This window comes from Hypanus sabinus, chromosome 2 (genome assembly GCF_030144855.1).
Source record: "Hypanus sabinus isolate sHypSab1 chromosome 2, sHypSab1.hap1, whole genome shotgun sequence".
NCBI classification, from domain to species: domain Eukaryota; kingdom Metazoa; phylum Chordata; class Chondrichthyes; order Myliobatiformes; family Dasyatidae; genus Hypanus; species Hypanus sabinus.
Window position 1 is genome coordinate 183,659,548 of NC_082707.1, and position 18,955 is coordinate 183,678,502.

Here is an 18,955-nt window from a genome sequence, read left to right on the forward strand (position 1 = left end):
GTAAGAGACCAGGGCACCCAGAGTGAATCTATGAGATCACAGGGAGATTTTAAGGAGAATCCAATAGATTCTTTCATTTGTTTTCCACAACACTACCTATCGCCTCCCTATGCTGTTCCTCCCATCTTTTCTGTCTTCATGGCCTTCTGTCTTCTCCTATCATACACGGCCCCCCTTCTCCAGTCCTGTATCTCTTTCACCAATCAACTTCCCAGCTCGTTACTTCACCCCTCCCCTCCCAGTTTCACCTATCACCTCGTGTTTCTCTCTCCCCTCCCCCCACCTTTTAAATCTACTCCTCAGCTTTCTTTCTCCAGTCCTGTCGAAAAGTCGACTGTACTTTTTTTCCACAGATGCTACCTGGCCTGCTGAGTTCCTCCAGCATTTTGTGTGTGTTGCTTATTGGTATCAGATCAGTTTTATCACCGCTGAGATAAATCATGAAATTTGTTGTTTTGTGGCAATAATACAGTGCAATCCATAAAGTACCCTCTAAATTACAATAAGAAACACATGTAAATGCATAGACATATTTGTGTGTATCTGTGTGTGTAAATATGTGTATGTATGGGTATATATCTCATACAAAAAGAGCAGAAATAGTGAGTCCAATAAGAGAAGGAGGGGGAGCAGAGATTCAGATCAGCGAGCTGCCCTAAACAGAGGAGAGAACCCAGTGGCAGGAGTGTGTGGACGATGGGCAGATGAAGGGAGTGGAAGGGATAGGGAAGGAATCAGAATCAGGTTGAATATCACTGGTGTATCCCGCAAAATATTATGTTTCACAGCAGCAGTTCATTGCAATTCATAATAAAAAAGAACTAAATTACAAAAAGAAATTATATAGTAGAATATGTAGTGCAGAAACAGAGCAAAAATAAAAGAAAAAAATTGAGGAAGTGTACATGGGTTCCTTGTCCATTCAGAAATCTGATGGCAGTGGGGAAGAAGCTGTTTCTGAAACATTGAGTGTGTGTCTTCAGGCTCCTGTACCTTTTCCTTGATGGTAGCAATGAGAAGAAGGCACATCCTGGGCGGCAGAAATCCTTAAGAGATCAGAAAAGATGCTGATCTTTTGAGGGGTCGCCTTTTGAAGATGTCTTTGATGCTGGGGAGGCTAATGGCCAAGATGGAGCTGGCTGTGTTTGGAAATTCCAGCAGCTTTGTCTAATCCTGTGCAGTGGCCCCTCCGTACCAGATGGTATTGTAACCACCTAGAAAGCTTTCCATGGTACCTCTGTAGAAACTTGCAAGAGGGTGATGGGGGATTTGTGGCTTTAGGAGGAAGAGGAAAAGGGGTGTAAGGGGGTAGGGGGGAAGGGAACCGCTGTGGATCCAGCTCTGGTGTTCAACAAGGCAGTCACCCAGTGTGAGCTCAGTCTCACAGATTACTTTCTCCAGAATTGTGTATCTTGAGATGTTGCCAAGTTCAATTTATCAAAGCAAGTTAAGGAAAGCAATGTTCTATGTGAGTGTCAGTCCCTGGGGAATATCACTACAAACTTTATTCACTAACTTGTCACATCGTGAGAGTCTTTGGCAAGAATTAGTTTTTAGTGTCCACCTCTTATTGCCGCCAAGAAGGTGACAATGGGGTGTCTTTCTTGAAGAACACACACAAAATGCTGGAGGAATTCAGCAGGTCAGGCAGCGTCCACGGTGAGGAAGGAGGACAAAGTTTCTGCCGTCTTCCTCCTTTCTTTCCAGTCCTGAAGAAGGATTTTGGCCCCAAATGTCAACTGTTTATTCATTTCCATCGAGGATGCCTGTCCTACTGAGCTTGTATGGTATCTAGCATGTGTTGCTCTGATTTCCAGCAACCGTAGAACCTCTTGCATTGAGGAATTGTCCCTTCATCAGAACTCAAAATTCAATTCTGATGAAGAGACTCTGCCTGAAAAGTCAACTACCTTGTATAGGGAGGATATCAGTGGTATTTTTTTTTACATGGAGAGTGGTAAGTGCATGGAATCATTCCCAGGGCTGGTAGTGGAGGCAGATACATTAGGGACATTTAAGCATGTGGATGAAAGAAAAATGGAGAGCTCTATGGAAGGGAAGGGTTTGATTGATCTTGGAGCAGGTTAAAAGGCCGGCATGTTGTAAACTGATGAGCCTGTACTGCACTGTTCAATGTTGTGGGTTCAATTAGTGATTCAAAGTTCAAAGTAAAAGTTATTGTCAGAGTACATTCATGTCACCACACCCTGAGATTCTTCTTTCCTGCAGGCATACTCAACAAATCATTCAAAGGATTTTGTGGAATTCATTGCCGCAGACATCTGCGGAGCCCATATCATAGGTATATTTAAAGCGGAGGTGAGAGTCATTGAGCACTCCCGCACAGAAACAGGCCCTTTGGCCCATCTAGTCTGTGCCAAAGTTATTCTTTCTAGTCGTATCAACCCACACATGGACCACAGCCCTCCATGCATTTACCCAAACTTCTCTTAAATGTTGTAACCAAACCCGCACCCACCACCTCCTCTGGCAGTTCGATTCACATTCACACCAGCCTCTGAGTGAAGAAGTTTCCCCTTGGGTTCCCCTTAAATATGTCACCTTTCACCCTTAACCTCTGGTTCTAGTCTCACCCAACCTCAGTGAAAAAAGCCTGCTTGCATTTACCCTATTTCTACCCCTCATAATTTTGCATGCCTAGTTTATAAGTTGATAGTTTCTTGATTCGTAAGGGTGTCAAAGGTTATAAGAAGGCAGGAGAATGGCATTGAGAGGATAAATAAATCAGCTGTGGTTGAATGGCCTAATTCTGATAGGCCATTCTGGGATACCATTCTGTGTAACATAAACTTATCCCCCTCATTCACTTTGAAACTCCATCCTCTCACCTTAAACCAATACCTCAGCGGCGATTATAAGCTTTATCTTTGCCTGGTGTCTTTTCCTCGTGTGATAGAGGGAGAGGCTGGGTAGTCTTGGGAAAGTTACTTCAGTGCATGTTGTAGACGGAACACACTGCGGTCACTGTGTGGCTGGTGGCAGAGGGGGTGAAGGTTCTGGAAGGTAGATAGTGACTCAGCAGTGAGATAGTTAACTCAGTAAGCTGCACTCACACAGAGTTCCATCATGCTCCTAACTCATGGTTTGTTGCTGTTGAAAAAGGCACATTGGTTTTCAGGAGGTGAGTGACTCCTGTTGTGGCTGTGGTTTAAAAAAAGAGAGGAAGAATTTTTACCCTCACCCAGTGTGCTCACTAACAATTCCCCTCAACTCTGAGCTGATTCTCCCGCCTACATCTCTACAGCTCATTTCTCAGTATGTATGTATTTACACAATTTGTCTTTGCACATTGGCTGTTTTTATTTATGTATAGTTTTCCATGAATTCTATCGTGTTTATTTATTTTCCCATAATACTTGCAAGAAAATGAATGTGTGTCCTTTAATAATAATTTTACACAAGGGCAAGTTAGGAGTATGCAGCAGGAACTCAGAGCATCTGGAGAAAGTCCATGGAATCAGTCTGTATTTTGGATTGAACCTAGGTCTCTGACAGTGGGAGGCGGCAGAGTTCAGAACAAGGTGCATTTCTGTAACACCCTTCCTGACTTCAAAGTTCAAAGTAAATTTATTATCAAAGTACATGTATGTCTCCATATACAACCCAAAATTAATTTCCTTGCGGGCAATTACAGTAAATACACAAAACAATAGAATCAATGGAAGACCACATACACAAACATGAGGAATTCTGCAGATGCTGGAAATTCAAACAACACACACAAAATGCTGGTGGAACACAGCAGGCCAGGCAGCGTCTATAGGGAGAAGTACAGTTGGTGTTTTGGGCAGAAGGGTCTCAGCCTGAAACGTCGACAGTGCTTCTTCCTATTGATGCTGCCTGGCCTGCTGCGTTCCACCAGCGTTTTGTGTGTGTTGGAAGACCAGGTTCAGTAGGATTGACAACATCCAATGTGCAAAAAAAAAAGCAAACTTTGTGAACAGAAAAAGAGAAAAAAATTTACTGTAAATATGTAATATACATCGAGAACATGAGATGAAGAGTTCTTGAAGGTGAGTCCATAGGTTGTAGAAACAGGTCAGTGATGGGCAAGTGAAATTCAGTGAAGTTAACCCCTCTGGTTCAGGAGCATCATGGCTGAGGGGTAATAACTGTTCCTGAACCTGGTGCTGAAGGTCCTGGGGCTCCTATACCTTCTTGCTGATGGAAGCAGTGAGAAAAGAGCATGTCCTGGATGGTTTGGGTCCCTGATGATGAATTCTGCTTTCCTGCAACAGTGCTCCCGTGGTATGTGCTCCGTTGTGGCGAGAGCTTTACCCGTGATGGACTAGACCACATAAAACTACTTTTTGTGGGCTCTTCCATACAGGAGCATTTGTATTTCCATACCAGGCCAGTCAACATACTCTCCACTACACATCTGTAGAAGTTTGTCAAGGTTTTAGATGGCATGCGAGATCTTCACAAACTTCCAAGAAATTATAGGATGTGGCGTGTTTTCTTTGTAGCGGCGTTATGATCCCAGGACAGATCTGGAATGATAACACAGGAATTTAAAATCGGTGACCCGCTCCAACTCTGATCCTCCAGGTTCCTCCCCCTGAAGTGAAGTATCAGAGGCTGGGTCCCGCTGACATTGAGTGAGAGGATGTTGTGGTGGCAACCACTCAGCCAGATTTTCAATCTCCCTCCTATATGCTGATTATTCACCACATTTGATTCGGCCAAAAACAAGCGGTGTCATATATGGCATCGGAGCAGGACTCGGCCTCACAGTAGTAAGTATGAAGCGAATAGAGCAGAGGGCTAAGCACACAGCCTTGTGGCGACCCTGTGCCGACTCAGAACCAACAAATACCCTCATCTAATCTGTCTCCCTTCGTGTGAAATTGTCTCAAATTGGGACAGCGTGACGGCGTAGCGGTTGGCGAATCACGTTATAAATCAGGATTCAGTTCCGGTTGCTGTTTTATTTAAACGAAAGTTTGTACGTTCTCCCCGTAAACGCACGGGTTTCCCTGGTTGCCCAGATTTCCTCCCGCATTCCCAAGATATATGGTTAGTTGTTGTTGGTGGCAACGCTTGCAGGCTGCTCTCAGCTCTCCTCAGATACAGTAGTTTGTTGACACAAACAAGGCGTTTAAAGCTAATCTTTGATCTTTAAACAATCTGAAGGAGGAACTCGGTGGGTTGAACAGCATCTATGGTGGGGGGGTGGGAGGAGAAGGAATTGCCGCTATTTTGGGTTGTGATCCCGTATCGGAACTGAGAGGGGGAGGGATGAGGCAGGAGTCCGAGGTGACTGGAGGACTGAGGAGGGGTGGGTTGTGTCAGGGAAGGGAGGACAGTGGGGGTGGGGATTTTGCATCTCCTATCTCCTCCCAGCTTCTAACTTCATGACCCCCTCCACCACCCAGCCACCTTCCCCCTCACCGGGTCTCACCTATCACCTGTCAATGCACTCCTCCCCACGGCCTCACTTTCTCATTCTGGCTTCTGGCTTTTCCTTTCCAGTCCTGATGAAGGATCTCAGCCCGCAATGTCAGATTATTCCCCGCCATGGAGACCTCCAGCACGTGTGTGTTGCACAAGATTTCTCGCATCTGCAGAATCTTTTGTGTTGAGAATGCCCATGACGTTGCCTCTGGGAGAGATATCGAGTCCTCCGGCTGAGGCTGGGAGGAGGATGGTTTAATCTTTTACCTGGCTGAATATAGTGTCACGGGTGACAGTTCATCTGACTGTTCATCCTCACCGAGCGTCTTCCCAAGGGGCGCGCCAGGAATCTTATTTAGAAAACAGTGGAGACGTTCCTGTGGAATGCAGCCCAGTGGAATCGTTCCCAATTATTTCCACCCTCTCGTAACATCTTATGTATATTGTCTGTTGGTTTATACAGTAAATCGCAGATTATGTGCAATTTATGTTAATTTAACTTTATTACTATGACTGCCCTCATTATGTACTGTTAAGGCAATTGCTAAGAGCTAATTTGCATGGTGTTTACACTCTGTGTATATATATGCTTATGACACCATAAACTTGAACTCCTCACTTCTCTCATAGCTTCTCTCCTTACCTGCCCATCACCTCCCTCCTGTGCTCCTCCCCCTTCCCTTTCTCCCATGGCCTTCTGTCCTCTCCTATCAGATTCCCCCTTCTCCAGCCCTTTATCTCTTTCACCAATCAACTTCCCAGCTCTTTACCTCACCCCTCCCCATCTCCTGTTTTCACCTATCACCTGCCTCCTTGTACTTAAGTCATCCCCTCACCATACCTTCTTTCTCTGTCTTCTTCCCCCTTCGGCCTGAAACGTCAACTGTTTAGTCTTTTCCATGGACGCTGCCTGGCCTGCTGAGTTCCCCCAACATTGTGTCTGCCTGTCTTGCGATAAACAGGGGTTGCTGGAATGTCTCCAGGAGGTACCCAAAAACGGGAGGTCTCTGTGCAAGCTCAGAAACTGAAGTGGTTGGAGGGGAAGGTTAGGCTCAGGAAGTGGGGGGGGGGGGGTGGTTCAGGCAGCTAATTTTTGGTGTAACCTCTGAGAAGTGGGTGGGTCACCCTGGAGCATTGGGATGTAATGGAAGAAGTTAGAAGATATCCCAGCACAATGGGTCCAGGTTGCCCCTCCTTTGTTGCATGGCTGGTCAGGGCATCTGTTGACTGCCCCTTTCTCTCAGATGGGCTGTTCATTTGATGCCTGTTGCAGTTCTTGTCAACTCTTGCACTGCAGTCTTTGTTGAAGCAGGAGGGTCCTTCCTGGTGGACTGGCCTGTATTTATCCCACAACATAATAACTAAACCAGACCATCAATATCCATGGGATCTCACTGTGTACTGATTCCCACATTGTATTTTCACTTTAGTTCATAGAACACATGGCCGGTGGTGAGGTGGCATCTGCACCGGATTTTGAGGCAAGAGGTCCCGGCTTTGAATCCAGCTAGCTCCCTGCACTGGGGTGAGCAGTGAGCCAGCAACTTGGCCTTGTGATAAAGCAGGCAAGATGGCAAGGGTGCTGCCCGATGCGCCACAAGGCGCAGAAAGGCACCTTTTTTTCATAAAGCACACAACATTACAACTTGGTACAGGGTCTTTGGCCCAAGATGTTCTGCTGAACTTTTAACCTACTCTGAGGTAGATTGATCTTACTGTACTGTGCTAAAGTGTTCTATATTCTATCAATCCAACTCTACCCTCCCAAATAACCCTCCATTTTTCTTTCATCCATGTGGCTATACAAGAGTCTCTTACTTGCCCCTAATGTATCTGCCTCTACCACCACCCACATCAGCTCATTCTGCACACTCTCCACCCTCTGACTTACTCTGACATCCCCCAATACTGTCCTCTAATCACTTTAAAACGATACCCCTTTGTATTAGCTATATCCAGTCAATAGACAATAGGTGCAGAAGTAGACCATTCAGCCCTTCAAGCCTGCACAGCCATTTTGAGATCATGGCTGATCAACTACTATCAATACCCAGTTCCTGCATTGTCCCCATATCCCTTGATTCCCCTATCCATAAGATACCTATCTAGCTCTTTCTTGAAAGCATCCAGAGAATTGGCCTCCACTACCTTCCGAGGCAGTGCATTCCAGACCCCCACAACTCTCTGGGAGAAGAAGTTTTTCCTTAACTCTGTCTTAAATGACCTACCCCTTATTTTCAAACCATGCCCTCTGGTACTGGACTCTCCCAGCATCTGGAACATATTTCCTGCCTCTAACTTGTCCAATCCCTTAATAATCTTATATGTTTCAATCAGATCCCCTCTCAATCTCCTAAACTCCAGCGTGTACAAGCCCAGTCTCTCTAACCTCTCTGTGTAAGACAGTCCAGACATCCCAGGAATTAACCTCGTGAATCTACGCTGCACTTCCTCGACAGCCAGGACATCCTTCCTTAACCCTGGAGACCAAAACTGTACACAATACTCCAGGTGTGGTCTCACCAGGGCTCTGTACAAATGCAAAGGATTTCCTTGCCCTTGTACTCAATTCCCTTTGTAATAAAGGTCAACATTTCATTAGCCTTCTTCCCTGCCTGCTGCACTTGCTCATTCACCTTCAGTGACCGATGAACAAAGACTCCTAGATCTCTTTGTATTTCTCCCTTACCTAACTCTACACCGTTCAGATATTAATCTGCCTTCCTGTTCTTACTCCCAAAGTGGATAACCTCACACTTATTCACATCAAACGTCATCTGCCAAGTATCTGCCCACTCACCCAGCCTATACAAGTCACCCTGAATTCTCCTAACATCCTCATCACATGTCACACTGCCACCCAGCTTAGTATCATCAGCAAATTTGCTGATGTTATTTTCAATGCCTTCATCCAAGTTGTTGACGTAAATTGTAAACAGCTGTGGTCCCAATACCGAGCCCTGTGGCACCCCACTAGTCACCACCTGCCATTCCGAGAAACACATATTCACCACTACCCTTTGCTTTCTATCTGCCAACCAGTTTTCTATCCATGTCAATGTCTTCCCCCTGATGCCCTGAGCTTTGATTTTACCCACCAATCTCCTATGTGGGACCTTATCAAATGTCTTCTGAAAATCGAGGTACACTACATCCACTGGATCTCCCCCATCTAACTTCCTGGTTACATCCTCAAAAAACTCCAACAGATTAGTCAAGCATGATTTACCCTTGGTAAATCCATGCTGGCTCGGCCCAATCCTATCACTGCTATCTAGCTATGCCACTATTTCATCCTTAATAATGGACTCTAGCATCTTCCCCACCACCGATGTCAGGCTGACAGGTCGATAGTTCTCTGTTTTCTCCCTCCCTCCTTTCTTAAAAAGTGGGATAACATTAGCCATTCTCCAATCCTCAGGAACTGATCCTGAATCCAAGGAACATTGGAAAATGATTACCAATGCATCTGCAATTTCCAGGGCCACCTCCTTTAGTACCCTAGGGTTCAGACCATCTAGACCTGGGGATTTGTCAGCCTTCAGTCCCATCAGTCTTCTCATCACCGTTTCCTTCCTAATGTCAATCTATTTCATTTCCTTTGTTACCCTATGTCCTTGGCCCATCCATACATCTGGGAGATTGCTTGTGTCTTCCTTAGTGAAAACAGATCTAAAGTACTCATTAAATTCTTCTGCCATTTCTCTGTTTCCCATAACAATTTCACCCAATTCATTCTTCAAGGGCCCAACATTGTTCTTAACTATCTTCTTTCTCTTCGCATACCTAAAAAAGCTTTTGCTATCTTCTTTTATATTCCTGGCTAGCTTGTGTTCGTACCTCATTTTTTCTCCCCATATTGTCTTTTTAGTTAAGTTCTGTTGTTCCTTAAAAACTTCCCAATCGTCTGTCCTCCCACTCACCTTAGCTCTGTCATACTTCCTTTTTTTTAATGCTATGCAAATGACTTCCTTTGTCAACCACTGTGGCCCCTTTCCCCCCTTTGAATCCTTCCTTCTCTGGGGGATGAACTGATTTTGCACCTTGTGCATTATTCCCAAGAATACCTGCCGTTGCTGTTCCACTGTCTTTTCTGCTAGGCTATCCGTCCAGTCAACTTTGGCCAGCTCCTCCCTCATGGCTCCATAGTTTCCCCTGTTCAATTGCAACACTGACACCTCCGAGCTGCCCCTATCCTCCTCAAATTGCAGATAAAAACTTATCATATTATGATCACTACCTCCTAATGGCTCCTTTACTGCAAGATCGCTCATCAAATCCTGTTCATTACATAACACTAAATCGAGAATAGTCTTGTCCCTGGTCGGCTCTCGTACAAGCTGTTCCAAGAATGCATCCCGTAGACACTCTACTAACTCCCTATCCTGGGGTCCAGCACCAGCCTGATTCTCCCAGTTCACCTGTATGTTGAAATCCCCCATAACTACTGCGATATTACCTTTGCCACATGCCAATGTTAACTCCCTATTCAACTTGCACCCAATATCCATGCTACTGTTTGGTGGCCTGTAGACAACACCCATTAGGGTCCTTTTGCCCTTACTGTTCCTCAGTTCTATCCACACAGACTCCACTTCTCCTGATCCTATGTCCCCCCTTGCAAAGGACTGAATCTCATTCCTCACCAACAAGTCTCTGTCTGTCCACTTGGTCTGTGCCTTTTATTATCTGGTGCACCTCTAACAAGTCACTTCTCACTCTCCTCTCCAGAAAGAAAAGCCCTAGTTTGCTCAACTTATCCTTATAAGGCATACTCTTCAATCCAGAAAGCATCCTAGTAAATTTCCTCTTCACCTTCTCTAAAGCTTCTGCATCCTTCCCATAATGAGGCAGCCAGAACCGGGCACAAGTATGATCTGACCATGGCTTTAAAGAGGACAAGTATGATCTGACCTTGGTTTTAAAGAGGACAAGTATGATCTGACCATGGTTTTAAAGAGGACAAGTATGATCTGACCATGGTTTTAAAGAGGACAAGTATGATCTGACCATGGTTTTAAAGAGGACAAGTATGATCTGACCATAGTTTTAAAGAGGACAAGTATGATCTGACCTTGGTTTTAAAGAGGACAAGTATGATCTGACCTTGGTTTTAAAGAGGACAAGTATGATCTGGCCATGGCTTTAAAGAGGACAAGTATGATCTGGCCATGGCTTTAAAGAGGACAAGTATGATCTGACCATGGCTTTAAAGAGGACAAGTATGATCTGACCATGGCTTTAAAGAGGACAAGTATGATCTGACCTTGGCTTTAAAGAGGACAAGTATGATCTGACCATGGTTTTAAAGAGGACAAGTATGATCTGACCATGGTTTTAAAGAGGACAAGTATGATCTGACCATGGTTTTAAAGAGGACAAGTATGATCTGACCATGGTTTTAAAGAGGCAAGTGAGATAAGGGGCCATTTCTGTTCAGCGGACAGAGCCATCCCATCCCCCTGATGCAGGGTCTGGACCTGAAACATTGACTATCCCTCTGCCTCCACAGATGCTGTGTGACCCTCCAGCAACTTACTGTTTCCCTCGAGATTCCAGAATCTTTTCTGTCTCAATCCAATTTTCCTGTAATCTATTCTCCCCTCCACTACCCCCCCCCCATTCCCATCAATCAGTATTTAGTATTGATTTATTATTGTCACATGTATTGAGATTTAGTGAAAAGGCTTTTCTTTTTGGAGCAAATGAGGATGAGAGGCAACTTTATTGATGCGTACAAGATGATAAGAGGCATTGATAGAGCAGACGGGCAGCGATTGTTTTGTATTTCCCCAGCATGGAAATGGCTAATACAAGAGGGCAAATCTTAAGGTGATTTTGGGGGGGGGGGGGGGAGATGTTAGAGGTAAGCTTTTTTCACACAGAGAGTGGTGGGTGACGATCTACTAAATCTCTGCCCACTTCCTAGCACACTGAATCTATCACTGTGTAATTCTAATATATAGAATCTCTCTCCACCACATCCTAAATATTAAATCTCTTCAGCAAATGGTTAATATATTAAGAACCTAACTATAACATCCTGACCCCCTGTGACTCTCACTCTAAATCTTCCACTGTAATGCTGTTATAGTGGGAGATACAATATGCTCTAGTGCCTACTATTCTAAAATACCCGCTGTACTTGTGTAATGTACCAAAACTATCTCTGGATTGCCTGAATATGCTTCAACCTTTCCAATAGCATTCCAATGTGGATTTGGTTGACTTGGATGGTCTGGGTCATGGTTACTGAACTCACCCACTCTGTGTACATTCTGCTACCTTGTTACAGTGGGATATATTTTATCACAGTCCCTATCAGTAATGAACTCCGCCACAATCTGCAACCTTGTGGGCACGTCACACCCCTTATTCTACCAAGAGGATTGGCATTAGTATTGGTTTATTGTGTTTCATGTATCAAGATACAGTGAAAGGCTTGTCTTGTGTGCAGTTCATACACATCAGATTATTGCACAATGCATTGAGGTAGAACAAGGTAAAACAATAAAATGCAGAGAAATTGCAGTGCAGGTGAACAATAAAATGCAAAATCCAAGGTAGATTGTGAGGTCAAGAGTCCATCTTATTGTTCACGAGATCTGTTCAAGACCCTGAGAACAGTGGGGTAGAAGTTGTTCTTAAGCCTATTCCAGGCTTTTGTATCTCCTGCCAATGGCAAAGGGGAGAACTGAGAATGTCTGCGGCGGATGATACCCTGCACTTGTAAGACCATAAGATAGAGGAGCAGAATTAAGCCATTTGGCCCATCGAGTCTGCTCCATTATACCTCTCAGTCCCAGTCGCCTGCCTTCTCCCCATATCCCTTCATGCCTTGAACAATCAAAAATCTATCAACCACTGCCTTAAATATACATAAAGATGACCTCCACAGCTGCCTGTGGCAAAGAATTCCACAGATTCACCATTCTCTAGCTAAAGAAATTCCTCCTCATCTCCATTCTAAAAGGATGCCCCTCTGTTCTGAGACAGTGTCCTTTGGTCCCAGACTCTCCCACCGTAGAAAACATACTCTCCACGTCCACTCTATCAAGACCTTTCATCATCTGATAGGTTTCAATTAGATCATCCTTTGTTCTCGTGAATACAGGCCCAGGCTCTTCGTAGGACAAACTGTTCAATCCTGGAAATATTTTCATGAATCTCCTTTGAACCCTCTTTGGTGTCAGCAAATCCTTTCTAACTTAAGGGGCCCCAAACTGCTCACAATACTCCAAGTGAGGCCTTATCTGTACTTTATAAAGTTTCAATATTACATCCTCATGAAATGAAAGTTAACATCACATTTGCCTTCCTCACCCAGACTCAACCTGCAAATTAATCTTTAGGGAACCCTGCACAAGAACTCCCAAGTTCCTTTGCGTCTCAGACTTTTGAATTTTTTCTCTATTTAGAATATAGTCTACCCATTTATTTCTTCTATTGGAATGCATGATCAATACTGTATTCAATCTGCCACTTCTTTGCCCATTATCATAATCTGTCTAAGTTCTTCTGTAGTCTCTCTACTTCCTCAAAACTACCTGCCCATCTATTTATCTTTGTCCTCCTGTAAACTTTGTGACCAAGCTATCAATTCCATCATCCAAGTCATTGACATAATGTAAAAAGAATCAATCCCAACAAAGACCTCTGTGGAACACCAGTAGTTACCGGCAACCAACCAGAACAGGCTCCTATGATTCCCACTCTTCGCCTCCTGCCAATCAGCCACTGCTTTATCTTTATCACATGCTAGCATCATTCCTGTAATACCATGGGCTCTTAACTTGTTAAGTAGCCTCAAGTGTGATACGTTGTCCAAGGTTTCAGAAAATCCAAGTGCACGACATCAACCAATTCTCCCTTGTCTAACTTGTTTGTTATTTCTTTGAAGTATTCCAACAGATTTGTCAGGCACCATGCTGCCTACAGCGTATTTTATCATGTGCCTCCAAGTACTCCAAAAGTATCCTTAACACATTGACTCCAACATCTTCCCAACCACTGAAGTCAGATTAACTGGCCTATAGTTCCCTTTCTTTTGCCCGTCTCTCTCTCTTCTTGAAGATATTTGCAATTTTCCAGTCTTTCAGAACCGTTCCAGAATCTAGTGATCTTGAAGATAATTACTTATCTTCACAATCTGTTCAGCCACCTCTTTCAAAACCCTGGGTTGTACACCATCTAGTCCAGGTAACTTATCTACCTTCAGACCCTCCAGTTTCCCAAGAACGTTCTCCCTAGTAATGGCAACTTCACACGCTTCTGACCCCTGACATTCTAGAACTTCAATCATACTGCTGGTATCTTCTACAGTGAAGACTGATCCAAAATGTGAATAAGTGTGAGGTTATCCACTTTGGGAGTAAGAACAGGAAGGCAGATTATTATCTGAATGGTGTAGAGTTAGGTAAGGGAGAAATACAAAGAGATCTAGGAGTCCTTGTTCATCAGTCACTGAAGGTGAATGAGCAAGTGCAGCAGGCAGTGAAGAAGGCTAATGGAATGTTGGCCTTTATTACAAAGGGAATTGAGTACAGGAGCAAGGAAATCCTCTTGCATTTGTACAGGGCCCTGGTGAGACCACACCTGGAGTATTGTGTACAGTTTTGGTCTCCAGGGTTAAGGAAGGACATCCTGGCTGTAGAGGAAGTGCAGCGTAGATTCACAAGGTTAATTCCTGGGATGTCTGGACTGTTTACGCAGAGAGGTTAGAGAGACTGGGCTTGTACACGCTGGAATTAAGGAGATTGAGAGGGGATCTGATTGAAACATATAAGATTATTAAGGGATTGGACAATATATTCCAGATGCTGGGAGAGTCCAGTACCAAAGGGCGTGGTTTGAGAATAAGGGGTAGGTCATTTAGGACAGAGTTAAGGAAAAACTTCTTCTCCCAGAGAGTTGTGGGGGTGTGGAATGCACTGCCTCAGAAGGTAGTGGAGGCCAATTCTCTGGATGCTTTCAAGAAGGAGCTAGATAGGTATCTTATGGATAGGGGAATCAAGGGATATGGGGACAAGGCAGGAACCGGGTGTTGATAGTAGATGATCAACCATGATCTCAAAATGGCTGTGCAGGCTCGAAGGGCCGAATGGTCTACTTCAGCACCTACTGTCTATTGTCTAAAATACTTATTCAGTTCGTCCACCATTTCTTTGTCCCCCATTATTACCTCTCCAGCATCGTTTTCCAGCAGTCTGATATTCATCCTCACCTCTCCTTTACACTTTATGTATTTGAAGAAACTTCAGGGATCCTCTTCAATATTATTGTCTGGATTTCATATTTCATCTTGTGCTTCTTAATCACTTTTTAATTGCCTTCTGTTGATTTTTAAAAGCTTCCCAATCCTCTAACTTCCCACTAATTTTTGCTCTATTACATGCCTCTTCTTTGGTTTTTATGTTGGCTTTGACTTCCCTTGTTAGCCAAGCTTGTGTCATCTTGCCTTTAGAATACTTCTTCCTTTTTGGGAAGTGTAAATCCTATGCCTTTGGAATTGCTTTCAGAAATTTCACCCATTGCTGCACTGACATCATCCCTGCCTGTGTTTTTGTCCAATCAGTTTTGGAGAACTCATCTCTCTGTACGTACTCCACTGTAAATCTGACTTCAGCTTCTCCGTCAATAATACTATTGAATGGTTCCCTCGTGCAGTATGCAAGTCATGCCAATGTGGTGAAGGAAAGAGACAAGTTGGGTCCAATGGCCTGTCTCTTCAAAGTTCAAAAGTTCAAAGTAAATTTATTGTCAAAGTAGGCATATATTATTATTTTAAACCTTGTGATATATTTTCTTGCAGGCACTTACAAAGAAAGAATAAAACATTCAGTAGAATTTAGCCAAGATTGACAATCAGTGTGCGATAGAAGACATGCTGTGTAAATAAAAATAATACTGAGAAAGTGAATCAGTATCAGGTTTAATATCACTGGCATATGTTGTGAAATTTGCAATATATAATAATATAAACTATAAATCACAATAAGTATATAAAATAAATTAAATAAGTAGTGCAAAGAGAGAGGGAGAAAAAATACTAAGGTAGTATTCATGGGTTCATTGTCCATGGTGGAGGGGGAAGAAGCTGTTCCTGATTTGCTGAGCGTGTCTTTGGGCTCCTGTACCACCTCCTTGATGTTAGCAGAGAAGAGGGCACTTCCTGTGCGATGGGGGTCCTTGATGATGGATGCCACCTTTTGAAGGTGGTCTGATGCTGGGGAGGCTAGTGCCCATTATAGAGCTGGCCATGTGATTTATAAAGTGAGTCTATAGGTCGTAGAATCAGTTCAGAGCAGTGGCATTGAAGTGATCCAAGCTGGTTCAGGAGCCTGATAGGTTGAAGGATAGCAATTGTTCTTGTGTTTAGTGGTGTGGGACCTCCTCCCCGACAGTAGTTGTGAGAAGAAGCATGCCCTGGATGTTGGGGGTTTTGATGATGGATGTTGTTTCCTTGTGACAGTGCCCCCTGTAAATGTGTCCAGTGGTAAGGGCTTTGCCTGTGATGGACAGCGTCCACCACATTTTTGCTGTGAATACGAATGTAATCCTTGCTGGTGTTCCCTGACAATCCTTGGCACCCTGGAGATGATTTCGAAACAGAAGGAAGATGGTCAGTTGATCCTATTGGGAATGGATGAAGTGAATATCAGAGAGAAATGTGAGACAGGGTAAATCATGGGAAAACTGTCTGAAAGCAAATGATTGTAGTGCTGGAGTATGGGAAACCAAGTGGAAAAGCTGGAAATAATTATCCTCGAAGTAGCTCCAGACTTAATGGCTTCACCAGAAACCTGGCAGGAGACTGGACCAGGATGGGAAGCAAATGGAAATAGTGAAGATAAGATTGGTGCAGTGAGGGTCAGGGAAAGGAAGTTATGTTGCAGCTGTATGAAACTTGGATTAGGCTGCACTCGGAGTATTGTGCACAGTTCTAGTTGCCCTATTACAGGAAGTTTATGGAGGCTTTCAAGAGGGTGCTGAGGAAATTTTCCAGGATGTCTGATGAAGATAGCTTGAGGGGGCAGGGGCTTGCTTTTGGAGCAATGGAGGATGAGAAGTGACTTGGTAGAGATGATGAAGTATAGATCGAGTAGATAGCCAGAGACTTTTCTCCCCAGGGCTGAAACAACTAATACAAGGGGGCACAATTTTAAGGTGGTTGGAGGAAAGTGTAGTGTGAATATCAGGGATAGGATTTTTACAGAGAGAATTGTGGCTTTGTGTAAAGCCCTGCCAATGGTGGTGGTAGGGAAGATACATTAGGGACATTTAAGAGACTCTCAGATAGGCACATGGATGAAAGAAAAATGAAAGGCCATGTAGGAGGGGAATGTTAGGTTGATCTTGGAGTAGGTTAAAAGGTTGGCACTCATTGTGCCGTAAAAAACCTAGACTTTGCTGTACTGTTCTACGTTCTATGTTTTGGGTATCCCCTACGTCCTGTGAACAGTCCAATCTCTAAGATGTTTTCCTCAAGTTACTTTTATGCCTTCTTTTCCCCGCTGTGATACCAAGTTGGCCAGTGCAGTAACGTAGTGGTTAGCACAATCACCTTACAGCACCAGTGATCTCTGATTTGGGGTTCGATTCCCCCTACTGTAAGGAGTTTGTATGTTCTCCCATGACTGCATGGGCTTCCTCTGGGTGCTCTGCTTTCCTCCCACGTTCTGAAGACATAAGGGGTTAGGGTTAAGTCGTGGGCCTGCTATTTTGGTGTCAGAAGTGTGATGACACTTGCAGCCCGCCCCTTGCTGATTTGATTTGACATGGTTCACTGATGTTTCAATGTACATGTGACAAATAATGCCAATCTTTATCTCATCTGAGGTCTCTTGGCACCTCTGATTTCTGAATTCATTTCCCATTCAGAAAACAGTCGATACATTTATTCCTTTTCCCAAAGTGCATGAACACTTCCCCACACAGGATTGTTATGTTAATTATAGGACCCTTGAGTCAAGATCCCAATGGTCAGATAGGAGTTTCTAAGCTGACCTCAGGATATTGTATGACCCTGACCAACATCACTGAAGCTAACTACAGGCAGTCCCAGGTTATGCAAGTGTCTTGCTCCTGAGACTACTGTTTTGCCTCAGTTTTATGGATAAAATTGATGGCCACAGTCTTTTCCCTAAGATAGAGAAGACTAAAACTTAGAAGGCAGGGGTTTAAGGTGAGGGAGGAAAGACTTAAAGGGTATCCAGGGGGCAAATGTTTCACACAGAGGGTGAACTGTACATAGAGTTGCCTGAAGCGGTCAATTACAATGTTTAAAACCATTAGACATAGGAGCAGAATTTGGTCGTTTCGCCCGACAAGTCTGCTCCGTCATTTCATCGTGGCTGATCCAATTTTCCTCTCAGCCCCAGTATCCTGCCTTCTCCCTGTGACACACTCATGCTCTGACTAATCAAGAACATATAAACCTCTGCCTTAAATGTAGCCCATGACTTGGCCTCCACAGCTGCCTGTGGTGACAAATTCCACAGCTTCACCACTCTCTGACTGAAGAAATTCCTCCTCTTTTTCATTCTAAAAGGCCACCCCTCTATTCTGAGGCCGTGTTCTCTAGTCTTAGACTCCCCCCGCCCCCCCCCCCCCATCATAGGAAACATCCTCTCCACATCCACACGCATTTGGACACCAGCGTGAATAGGAAAGGTTTGGTGGGAAATGGGTCATTCGTGGGTAAATTGAACCTAGAACAGTCCAGCACAGGGACAGGCCCTCTAGCCTCAGATGGCTGCACCACCCTTCTGCCTGCATGTGATCCACATCCCTCCATTCCACGCATATTCATGTGCCTGCCTAAAATCCTCTTAATCACCGCTGTAATATCTGGTTTCACCACGATCTCTTGTCGCTTGATCCAGGCACCCACCACTTTCTGTGTAAAGAAAATCTTGTCCCACACATCCCCTTTAAACTTTCTCCCCCTCATTTTAATAGCACACCCTTTTGTATTTGACATTTCTGCCCTGGAAGAAAGATTTTTATGGTTAACCCTATCTATGCTTCTCATAATGGGTTCAGTTTAGGTAGGCACCCTAGTCAATGTGGATGTGTTGGGCCCAAGGGCCTGTTTTTGTGCTGTGTATCTCAGAGTTTTAGAGGCAATATTGATGTTTTGCACATGACATATATCAGAAAATTTAACTACTGTAATTGTAACTAAATGAAAATCAATAATGCAAATGCAGGAAATAGGAAATAAAAACTGAAAATGCTGAAAAAACAGGTGAGGCAACATCTGTGGAACTGGAAATGGAGTTGGTGTAGGTTTAATATATATCAAGGTACAGAGAAAAACTTGTCTTGCACACTGTCCATGCAGATCATTTCATTCCAACAATGCGTTAAGTAGTTCAAGATAAAACAATAACAGAGTTATGTTACAGAGAAAGTAAAGTACATACAGACTGAGAGGTCAGGAGTCAATTTCATCACACTAAGGAACAATTCAGCAGAGGAATAGGAGCTGTCCTTGTGCCTGGTGGTGTGTACTTACACACTTTTGGGAAAGGAG

At 44.0% G+C, this 18,955-nt stretch overlaps 1 protein-coding gene across 7 annotated transcripts in view; it reads left to right on the forward strand.

Annotated features, from left to right (window-relative positions):
- The window catches only part of LOC132388634 (ovarian cancer G-protein coupled receptor 1), a 79,797-nt gene that overhangs the window by 59,483 nt on the left and 1,359 nt on the right, over window positions 1–18,955 (forward strand). The gene's annotated exons all lie outside the window — the stretch shown is intronic.